Source organism: Silene latifolia, chromosome 8 (assembly GCF_048544455.1).
Source record: "Silene latifolia isolate original U9 population chromosome 8, ASM4854445v1, whole genome shotgun sequence".
Lineage (NCBI taxonomy): Eukaryota > Viridiplantae > Streptophyta > Magnoliopsida > Caryophyllales > Caryophyllaceae > Silene > Silene latifolia.
Window position 1 is genome coordinate 80,698,041 of NC_133533.1, and position 10,844 is coordinate 80,708,884.

At 37.6% G+C, this 10,844-nt stretch overlaps 1 non-coding gene across 1 annotated transcript; it reads right to left on the reverse strand.

Moving 5' to 3' along the window:
• Positions 1–10,537: 10,537 nt before the first annotated feature.
• Positions 10,538–10,644, reverse strand: LOC141597577 (small nucleolar RNA R71). The gene has a single exon (XR_012522806.1). It is a non-coding gene; the product is annotated as a small nucleolar RNA R71 (small nucleolar RNA).
• Positions 10,645–10,844: the final 200 nt, after the last annotated feature.

The following is a 10,844-nucleotide window of genomic DNA, read 5'->3' on the forward strand; positions in this document are numbered from 1 at the left end:
CCAAGCATCTTTAAACAATATTGGAATAGAGAAAAATGTTAAAGCTTTGTTTAAAAATCTTGGCATGAAATCTTGTTATACCATGAATTATAAACCTTCCCCGAACTCACCCTTGAGTTCTTGAGCTCTTTCGAGTTTCATAGGTCTAGGAAACCCGGTTTTATTGTTTTTGTTACCTTTTGCTTATTTAATGAAGATCATAAGTTGGACTTAGCGGATTTCGCCGCTATCTTTGATTTGCCTCACAAAGACTTACCGACCGAATCACCCGATGATTATAACCCCGTTTTAACTTGGGATGCCATTTCTCACTTGACTTTTCCGGGTTGGGATCATACGCCACATCAATTTATTCATTATCCCGACATAAGGATTTGGCAAAGGTTTATGGGATGGACCTTTTTTGGGAGAAATGAACCTCACTCGGTGAGGAAGATTGAGTTAGAAATCTTGGGTGCTTTCTTGAATGTTAATGGTGATGAGAAGTCGGGAATCAATATCCCCTACTACTTTGCGGTCCACTTGACCAAACAAACTAATACCAAGAATAGTTGCATTGTCTTAGGTGGTTTGGTCACTAAAATTGCTCACCATTTGTGTCGGTTTAACCAAGAGACTACCGGTTTGAGACCATTTCTTGAGTCTAGGGCTAAGGGAGTTGGTCTTGATTATGAATATTTTCTTTCTTGTAATTGGTTTAAAGATGCTCATCCCAACATGATTTGGAAGATAGGTAGGCAAGACTCCATTCGTCTACTCGAGGAAAAGAAAGAAATTAAGGCTTTGATTCACACTAAGCCTCGTCGTGGAAGTGACCCCTTTGTTAGACCGACCTACCATTTAGCTCTTAGAGGTGAGTCAACTACCACCGTTGAGAGACGTGTGGGAGGTCAATCCTCCTAAGCACGTCACTCCACCTCTAGCATTGAGTCACCATCCAGCATAGAAATGATGAATATGATGCGGGAAATGAACTTAGGTGTTAATCAAATTTGTGATGACCAACGACTTGCATTGCATCCTATTTATGATCATTTTGCTAGGCAAGGAGTTATCTAACCCGAGGGGCCACGCCCTTCATTCTATACTTATCCTCCGGGTGGATTTCCTCCTCCATCTCCATCTCCTATTCCCCCTTCCCCTCCTCACAATGATGCAGGTACATTTACTCAATATGAACCCGACCCGGACTTCTGTGGTTCGGATTATGGGGTTGAGGCATTGCATGGTGGCTATGGAGGCTATGGTGGCTATGGTGGCTATGGTGGGATTATTAGTTATGGTGATGGTCTTGGTAGTGGCCAAGATATTGGTGAGTATGTCACTCCTCTTCAAGGGGATGACTCAAGTGGAAGTGGCCAACAAGGAGAATCAAGTGGTAGTGGTAAGAAGAAGAAGAAAGGGAGGAAATGGTTCAATTTTTGGCCCTTTTTCTTAGTTGATTGATGAAGAAATCCCCCGAATTCATGCTAGCTTGGGGGGGGGGGGGTAGCAAGTTGAGTAAGTTTTTAATTGCTTTGCATATTAGTTTAGATCTTGCAACCCATTAAACATAACCTCTAGTCCTTCTTGTTTTGTGCTTTGAGCCATTTTTATGGTTTGATTGGGTGATTTGGATAGTTGGCACATTGAGGACAATGTGATGTTTAGCTTGGGGAGGGGGGGGGGGGGGATTGCATTTGCATATAGTGTAGTTTGCATGTAGTGTAGAAAATTTGAAAATTTTTGAGAGAAATTTTTGCTTTGTGCTTGCTTGTTGCCTACTTTTCTCTTTGCTTATCCTAATAATAGCTTGTTGCTAATGATTTATTCTTTAATGATGGGATATTAGCTACATGGGGATGTCTTGACATAGTAGGTGGGAGATGGATAATGAACCGAATAGGCTTGATCTTGACTTTTGGCAAGCTACAAAATTGGTATGGTAGAACCTCCTTTAAGGCCATTTCATCTTTATTTGGTTGCACTTAGGTGAGTGTAGGTGTCTCCTTATAATGTGTGTTACATCAAAACGCACAAGTATGGTCTTCATGTCATTTCTTGGTAAGCACGCATTCATTTGTTTTAGCATTTTGGAGCCATTCACATGATATTTTAGCCTTTTTGACCCCTTCACAAAATTTATCCTTAGCTACATCATTGAAATTGCCTACCCTTGTTGAGCTAGTAGCTTAGTTGGATAGTGTTTGGGTGCTCATTGGGATATGTTTGGTTGTTTGAAGTCATGTAAACTTGGTCTTAATGCTCAAAAAAAAGAGAGAAAAAAAAGAAATGAAAAAAAATGAAAAAATTGGAAAATGAAAGAAAGAAAAAGTGGAAAAATGAAGAAAGAAAAAAATGAATGAATGAGAAAAAGCATGAGAAAAAAAAAATTATGCAAAAAAAAAAAAAAAAAAGAAGAAGAAGAAAAGATATGAGAAATTCTCAAGCATTATTTATATTATTTTGGAGAATTTTCTTACGGTTTGAATTGCAAAATTGGGTTAGAATTGGGATTGAGCATCCTTGCATTTTGGTAGTTGCTAGCTTGACTTAGCTCCAGATTACCATAACTCTTTTGTTCCCCTTTTTCACCCATGTTTATTTGCCTTCTTCCTACCCATTTGGCTTCTTTATCATGCTTACACTTGATTGTCTTTGCTTGCTAGTTTTGACATGTTTACCATATTAGATTGCGGGCACATTGTTATAAGTTGAGGATAGTTGAGTGATCATTCACAAAAATTGTCCTTCCACATAAAAAAAAAAGAGTTTGAGTGCACCGTAAGATTCCATAAGTCGAAAAATCATGCAAGAGCTTAAGGGTTCATTCAAAGTTTTCTATGCTACGCCGTCGTGTAAATCTCATCCATGTCTTGCTTTATTCCTTGCCCATGTTGTTTCGGGTTTTTAAATCATTATGCTTAGCTTGTTTGGATATTGCAATAGATGGGATTTGGTCTCTTGCTTGAGGACAAGCAAGGATTTAGCTTGGGGAGTTTGATAAGCGCATATTTTATACATTTTAACCCCCTATATTAGCTTGTTTTTACATGTCTTTAGCACTTATCTTAAGTGTTTTATAGCTAATATTTGCATTTCTAGTTGTTTTGGATACTTTGACATATTTTGTAGGGAATAAGCTTTTTGGAGCTAAAATAACTACAAAGTACTAGAAATTGCAAGCTAAGAGGAAAGAAGACCAAATGGACTAAGGATTGGGTGTTGCATGGACTTTGTGCCTCAAGTTGCATGGATTTAAGCATGGGAATGTGTTGGATCAATTAGCAAAATACAAATGAGATTAAACATCCAAGTCAAGCCCAAATTGCAAGTCAAAAGTCAAGGGGAAAGCATGGGATTCCAAATGATCTTAGGATGCCAAATGCAAGCATTAACCGGGTGATTAATCGTACAATTAATCACCCGCTTAGGATTCTCCAAGGAATTAAGAGAGGATTTAAGACAATTAATCGAGGAACATACGACCCCGATCGGGGTTGCATGCTCAATGAATTCTTACGTTTTCTCCTCCTCTCCTATAAATAGGAGAGGTATTCCTAGGTTTTGGATATCTTATTTTACGTCCAAGTTTACTACAATAAGCCTCAAGCATTATAAGTTTTCTCTCATTAGTTTTCATTTTAATTTATAAGTTGTTAAGCATTCCTTACTTAATCTTTCAACATTTTGTACTTCAAGATATTCTCGAGCATTTGATATTCAAGCTTTTGGTTATTTGTTATTTGTTCTTCCATATAAGTTCTCCTTTATAAGGTATTTCTAATTCCAAGTTTACAATTTACATTATTGCTTTAGTTACCACATAGTTATTATAATCAAGTATCTCATATTTACTTTAGCTTTGTTCTTTTCGCATGTTATATCACCTAATTAATATAATTCATATAACCATGTTCAATATTTCTTATAATTTAGTTTGCATTTTACATCTTAGTATGAGTAGCTAAATTTCCTAGTCTAAAGGCTAGGGGAGCCATGCAAAATCAAATATATAACATGTTTAAATAAGTTTATAATAATATTGTTCAATTGTTTCCATCACATGTTTGCTTTGTTACGCTTAATCTTGGATTATCGGCCGTAGTCGTAGATTAAATTTGTTCATTCGTTCTAAAGTCGAGAGGCACGGAATTGAATTAGACTAAGCATGTGTGGTAGGACGACCTAGTCATGGACGAGAGTTTTTCTAGGTCCCGGTCTATGGTTGATACTAATGCCGTAAGGTGGGTATCTTTAAGCCTAAACAATTGACAAAATTATTAATATCGAGTTTAACATGTTCATATGTTTACCCTTTGCATGAGTGACCCGAACCCTTTAGACTATCTCTTATCATATTATTTACATTGCATTTTTATTAATCACCAACCAAACAAACCAAACCCAAATCGTAATCGACCTTGATAAAAATCTACCCATAGCAATTCACGACGTAATACCCGTTTCATTGTGTTCGACCCGTATTACTACATTAATTTGTGTCTAGGGAAATTATCTTTGCATAGGTACGCGATAAACCTATCATTCATCCTTCGAAGAAACCGAAGACTTCTCCTGCCGTAAATATGGTGGTTGACAAGAATGGCAAGGCTAGACCACGAGAGAGACCATTGGTGATTAGGTCGGAAGTGGCGCAAGAGCGTCCGGCTCGAGGTCGGGACAAGAAATATGATAAAAATGACAAAGGCAAAGGGAAAATGGAAGAATAGCCTAAGTCTTTATTATTATTTTTTATTATTATTGTAATAAGAAGGTGGGGTTTTTAGAATCCTAGCCTATTTTATTTTTTTATATTATGTGGCATATAGCATATTATTATTAAAAGAAATGAAATAAAAGAGGTTGATTGGTTATGAAACCATTACGATTTTCTATCATTATTCTTGTCGAATTCCAAATGCATTTGCAAATGTCCTTCTATTTACATTTAAAATAATTAATGGGTTGTATCCTGTGAAGGATTGCCTACGTATTCATTAAAAAAATGAAATCAAACCCTTGCGCGTAGTTCAAGTAAATGTAAAAGAATAACTGTTCTAAGCAAGAGCTTGTAATGAACTTAGAAAATAAGCATGAGCTTTTACTTACTCCTAAAATGCATTCCAGTTTATTTGATGATATGAGGATGACAAATTGTCAAAAAGCAAGAGCAAGATGACATTAGCTTATTTTAGCTTGGCTAGGGGCCGTTTATTTCGTGCCACAAGAGCGACACGTGAGGTTACGCGAGGCGCGTTTTTTTTTTGGTCCTATCCCAGGCATAGTAAAGTTTCAGTTGGTCAAGGTTTATCGGGTTGGCAAATTCGTTCCCATCTAGGTCTGTGATCCTAACCGCACCCCCTGGAAGTATGGACTTGACTAGAAATGGCCCGGCCCAATTGGGTTTGAATTTTCCTCGTGGATCGACAGGTATAAGAGCTCTAATTGATTTGAGGACCAAGTCTCCTTCTTTGATGTTCCTTGGTTTAACCCTTTTGTTGAAGGCTCGTTTGATACGTGCCTGATACGTTTGCACATTATGCAATGCACGCAATCTTTGTTCATCCAGGAGGATGTGTTCTTCATATCTATCCCTCTTCCAATCAGCTTCTGGGATTTGGCTTTCGATTAAAATACGCCAGGATGGTATTTCTAGCTCGACTGGTTGTACAGCTTCCATGCCGTAGGTCAAATAGAAAGGGGTGGCCCCAGTGGGCGTCCTAACAGATGTACGGTATCCCCATAAAGCAAAGGGTATCTTTCTTGGTCAATCTCTATAGTTGTCAATTATTTTCTTGAGAACCGTGACAACGTTTTTATTTGCCGCCTCTACCGCGCCATTGGTTTGTGGTCTATATGGCGAGGAGTGGTGATGCTTGATTTTGTACTTGGCTAGCAATTGCTCGGTCTCAGCTTGGAAATGTGATCCATTGTCACTGATGATCTCATGCGGGCAACCGTATCGACAGATGATGTTGGTTTGTATGCACTTTGCCACGTTCTTGGCTGTAAAACTGGTGTAGAAAGCCGCTTCTACCCACTTGGTGAAATAATCAATTGCTACTAGGATGAAACAGTGACCACCTGTTCCGGCTAGAGTGATCTTGCCGATGATGTCAATTCCCCAAGCAGAAAATGGCCAGGGAGATGTCATGGTGTAAAGCAATGAAGGAGGGACATGTTGCACGTTCCCGAAGATTTGGCAATTATGGCAATGTCTTACATATTTGATGCAATCGGATTCCATCGTGGTCCAATAATACCCCAAACGTGTGATTTTCTTTGCCATCATGGGTCCACTCATGTGAGGGCCACATTCTCCATCATGGACTTCTTCCATCACTTTCCGTGCCTGTGAATGATCAAGGCAGCGTAGGTGATGTGACCATAATTGGCGCATATTTAGCCCCCGAATTACCATTGTTTCCATGCTTTTTAGTGCCTATTTGGGTCATTTCTTATCTTTAGTTCTTTGTTTTGCATATTCTTTGAGATTTTGATCCCTTGGTAGGAAAGGAGTAAGAATCTTGCATTTTCATGGCAAAACGAGGCTAAATTGATTGTATTCAATGACCAAGCATCAAGAAGAGACAAGACTAGAAGGCCTTTGTACATATTATAGTAGAAGAGCAATGTTGAGAAAGGATCCTTGCGTCCCCAAGGAAATCCCCAAGGAATTTATGAAGAAAAGGGAAGAAAAGAAGAAGAATTGAAGCTGACAAACAATCCGAACGGATCGCGAACAATCCGCCCGTCCAGCCAGCACAATCCGAGCGTCCCTCCTTGGAATCCGCTCGGATTGCCCCTCAACTATCCGAGCGTCCCTCCCCTGAATCTGCTCGGATTGCACAGCCCAAATCCGGCCGTCCCGACTCTAATCCGCACGGATTATTGCACAGCACGGATTTCATTCTTCAAGCTACGAAAAGAGAAGCCCTTCTCTCAGAAAATACCGGAGTCTCCTTGCTCAACTTAAAAAGTGTAATTACTAGTTTAGCCCTTAGTTAACCCTAATGCATCCTCCCTAATTTTCACTATAAATACCCCATTAGTCTAATTAGAGGAGCATGTTCTTCTTATCAATATTTAGAGTAGTTAATATCAATCAAATCTCTCTTCAATATTGTAATCAAGTATTAATCAAGTTTTAATCCAAGTTTTAGTTCTTTAATCTCTCTCTTGTTCTTCCTTTATTTTGGGTAATTAGAAGATTATTGGGTTTATTGGGAGATTGACAACCTTCCATCAATCATCAAGTTCTTCTATTATTCTTTGCATTATTATTTTGGAATCATTAGTAGGTATAATCTCTTAATCCCTTTTTAATTATTGTTAATTACTTTCATTTATTCATCATGTTTCATATTGTTAGTATGATTGACAACCTTGCTAGCATGATCAACATGATAATGAGTGAGTAGTCTCTTAGCTAGGGTTTAATGGGTGATTAGGGGAAACCAACATGGAGAATGATTCATGCTTAAATCAATATGCTTTCATATCTTATTTGCTTGCTTGTTTTGATCTTAATACATGCACATGTTATATTTGATGAAATGCTAAGCCTATGAATCCTTGCATTTACTATCATCTCCTATCTTTTCAATGAGACTTGTAAGACATAACCCAACTCGAGTCTTGTTAGTGTGACACCCTTAAATCTAGCCTTAATAAGAATTCAATACTAACTTCCAATCCTAGCAATTATAACAATATAAAAGGCTTTAGGGAAAACTAGGGCCATTACTACAAAATAAGAAGCTATTTAAATTCAACTAACTAAATAAGAAACTATTTAAATTCAACTAATTACACATGTGAAATAGAGATATAATAAATGGCCTAAAACAAGAAAAAGGCCGATTATCTAATTCATTCAACCGAATTTTTACCCGCAACCCTGACCTGCTGACAGTGTACGGTCAAATTGCGGCTGACCAATCACTCAATTAACTGACATCGCATCAGTCAAAGGGACTAAGGCTCAGTTTTCGGCACAATCAACAAAACATTTCAATTATAGCTATAAAATTCATTTTGAGCCTATTAATTACCATTTCATTTTGTAAATTATCCTAACATGTGATAATTGTCAATATAACATAATTTTTCTACCATTAGCATAACTTTTAGCTACTTTTATGATTCTCTTAACAAATTTAACCATGTATACTCATTCTAATTATTTCCATGATGAACTTAAAATGACGGACAAAACATGGAAAACCGCGAAACAAGCAACGGACCGACCCGGGCCAACCCCAAGACCGGCCGTGGGGTTTGCAGACTTTTGCCTGGCCGCCGCACCATTTCTTCTCTTTTTTTTTCATTTTTATACATTATAAGACCGTCTGAAAATTAATTAATCGTCCCCAATTCAACTTTGATAATTTAAACTACCAAAAGGCACAAATTAAGCTTGCATGCAACTAAGTTTAACATGTGAAAATTACTACCCAAACAAAAATTCACCAAACATACAAAAATCAAAAACATGTGACGATCTTTCGTCGAGTAACTCGAAATATGTTACCTTAAGCTAGAAAATGAGCAATTAGTCCTCAAAACCGAAACCCTAACCACAACTAACCGCTATCCTCTACAATATACGAGTCCCCGAACTCGTCTTCCAATCCTTCACCTAAATAAACAATTAAAACACAAAAATTAAACACAAATACCGAATTTCCGAAAATTAGTCTTAAAAAAACTTAATGAAAACTGAAATTAGAACATACTAAGTCGTAGATCTCGGCGAGGGGATTCCGGAAAGGTAAATTTCGCGAAAAAACGGACAAGAAACGAAGGAGATATGGTGAATTTGAGCTTGATTTTACCTAAAATGGTGTTTTGGTCTTTGTGAGATGATGGAGATACGAAAAACCAGAAAAAAAGAAAGAAAAGGAAGGGGAAGCCGTGTAAGAGGAAAAGAAAGGAGGAAAAAGGAAGTGCGGGATTTTTAGTCGGGATTTTTACGAGTCGGTTTTGACTCGTTTCAATAATAATTAAATCCGTAAGTCAAACGCAAATTCCGTCAAGTCCAAAGTCTTTAAACACGAGATTACAATAAAATTGAGTATTCATACGACCCATTTCCAAATTCGTTTACCCAACGTTCAAACGAATTGTCATTTTCCCCCCGATACGCCCTTATTTCGAAATAAAAGATTTTATACGGTTTAAACTATTTTTAAACATTTCAAAACTATCAAAATAAATACTTTTCTTCAAAATATAATAAAATTATATTTCTTTGAATTATTTTTACTTTAAATACATTATTGTCAAATTTTACGTGATTAATTAATTATTTTCGAAACATATTAACGGTCCAAAATTTACGGGGCGTTACAGTTAGACCATGCATGTGTTGAGTAGGAAAGATTAAGTCGACTTGTAGGTGTTGTACAATCTAATCGATTCGGCTCCGGGACCCAAACTTTCCTAGGATTGTAAGATATAACCCAACTCAATCCATCACAACAATAATTGCTTGCTTATAATTTGAGAACATGTTTGTATGATCATATCCCATGATTCCCCTATGAACCCATGACACCCTAGTGCCTTTAATCAATTGTTTACACCCCTTATTTTATTCATCTTGCTAGTTCATTTTCATTGTTATTTTAGTTTAGTAACCTTCTACATCAACCCAATTTGTGACACCCCTAGACACTACTAGTTACAATAGAATTCTCATTTCAATACCCGTCCCTTGGGATCCGACCTTTACTTGCCTCTTTACTAATTGTAGAGTTGTTTGTGAAGTATAAATTGTGTTTTGTATCGACCATTGACCAACGACCACATATGCTTAATTGTGAACACGAAATGGCCTCGATCAAAAATGGCGCCGTTGCCGGGGACGGTGTTTAATTGATTTAAGATTTCTTTTATTGCTATTAGTTGTGTCTTTTTCACCTTGGGGAAGTAAAACTCCTCAAGGTTTGTTCTAATTGTTTTTGAGTTGTTTGATATTTTGCATGTCTAGAAGGTTACAAGGTGATTTGTTACCTTTTGACCGTGAAATCGAAAGAACCTTGACGAATAATAGGAGACTTGTTAGGAGGAATTTGAGAGGTGTTGGTGAAGTTGTTCAACCCACTAGTGAGTTTGTCAATCCTTTCGCAATAGAAGGAGAAGAGAACCCATTAAACAATATCCCACAAAATCCACCTACAATGCCTAAATTCTCGTCACACTCTATACCCACCGAGGAGAATCTACCAAATGGTACTCCTACACCGCAACATCTAACCGGAAATTTTATTGCCAAGTCCGCCTTCATCCAATTAGTTGAGAGGAGCCAATTTGGGGGATGCCTAGTGAAGACCCTCATTCTCATATGGAAACCTTTTGCGATTATTGTGATGCTATCTCTCAAACGGGCGTGACTCAAGACCAAATTAGATGGGTCTTATTTCCTTTTTCGTTAATCGGCACCGCAAAGCAATGGTTGAAGGGCCTTGATAAGGCCACCCTTGGAATAGATTCTTGGAAGAAGTTAGCTCTAGCTTTCTACAAAAAATTCTACCCACCGGAAAAGACTAACATGCTAAGAGCTCAAATTACGGGTTTTAAGCAAAGGGATGAAGAATCTTTGTATGAAGCTTGGGAGCGGTTCAAAGGTATTTGTCGCTCATGTCCTCACCATGGACTTAGCGAATGGTTTTTGGTACAACAATTTTGGAATGGTTTATATGAAGATTCAAGGAACATTCTCAATATGGGATCAAATGGAATGTTCACCGAAGTTGATGACAATCAAACATGGAACAAGATTGAGGAAATGGCGGTCCATAATTCACAATATAGTAGACCTCGCAAGGCTACTAGAGGAGGAAAGTATGAAGTGGACT